This window comes from Schistocerca cancellata, chromosome 2, assembly GCF_023864275.1.
Source record: "Schistocerca cancellata isolate TAMUIC-IGC-003103 chromosome 2, iqSchCanc2.1, whole genome shotgun sequence".
NCBI lineage: Eukaryota > Metazoa > Arthropoda > Insecta > Orthoptera > Acrididae > Schistocerca > Schistocerca cancellata.
In genome coordinates this window covers 682749820-682750984 of record NC_064627.1, presented here as the reverse complement: position 1 = coordinate 682750984, position 1165 = coordinate 682749820, and the positions used below count along the sequence as shown (strand labels likewise).

At 45.6% G+C, this 1165-nt stretch overlaps 1 pseudogene; it reads left to right on the top strand.

The window, feature by feature from the left end:
* The first annotated feature begins 668 nt into the window (after positions 1-668).
* Positions 669-786, top strand: LOC126163810 (5S ribosomal RNA; annotated as a pseudogene).
* Positions 787-1165: the final 379 nt, after the last annotated feature.

Sequence of the window (1165 nt, the reverse complement as noted above, 5' to 3'; positions counted from 1 at the left end):
CACAATTCTCGCACGTTCGTTCCATTTCATATTGGTTTGTGACGATACGCCCAGAAAGGACTTGACGTTGTCGAACAGGACATTAGTAATACTGTAGCCGAAAATTATAGGTTTGTTCTTCCTAATCACTCAATTAACGTACATTTTTCCACATTTAGAGCGAGCTGCCATTCATCACACCAACTAGAAATTTTGTCTAAATCGTGTTGTATCTTCCTACAGTCACTCACCTTCGATACTTAACCATACAGCACAGAATTATCAGCAAACAACTGCACATTGCTGTCCACCCTGTCAACCAAATCATTTAGAACAACAGCGGTCCTATCACACTTCGCTGGGTCACTTCTGACGTTACCCTTGTCTCTGAGGAACATTCGCTGTTGAGGACTACATACTGGGTTCTATTACATAAGAAATCTTCGAGCCATTCACATATCTGTGAACTTACTCCATACACTCGTACTTTCTTTAGCAGCCTGCAATGGAGCACCGAGTCAAATCCTTTCCGGAAATCTAAGACTATGGAATCTGCCTGTTCCCCTTCATACATAGTTCGTAGCATGTCAGGTGAGAAAAGGGCAAGCTGACTTGCGCACGAGCGATGCTTTGTAAAAACATGCTGATACGTAGACGTAAGTTTCTCAGTCTCATGAAAATTTATTACAGGCAACGGCCTTGCCGCAGTGGATACACCGGTTCCTGTGAGATCACCGAAGTTAAGCGCTGTCGGGCGTGGTCGGTAGTTGGATGGGTAACCATCCAGGCCGCCATGCGCTGTTGCCATTTTTCGGGGTGCACTCAGCCTCGTGATGCCAATTGAGGAGCTACTCGACGGAATAGTCGGAATAGTAGCGGCTTCGGTCAAGAATACCATCGTAGCGACAAGGAGAGCGGTGTGCTGACACCACGCCTTCCTATTCACATTCTCCACTGAAGATGACACGGAGGTCGGATGCTCCCGGTAGGCCACTCGTGTACTTAAGACGGAGTTTGCATGAAAATTTATTATATTCGAACTGAGAATATGTTCAACGATTCTGCAGCAAACCGAAGTTAGGGCGGTTCATTTACTCTTCTGATATACTGGAGTCACCTGCGAGTTTTTCCAATGGCTTGTGACTTTGTTCTAGGCCAGAGGTTTAAGATAAACACCAGCTAGGTA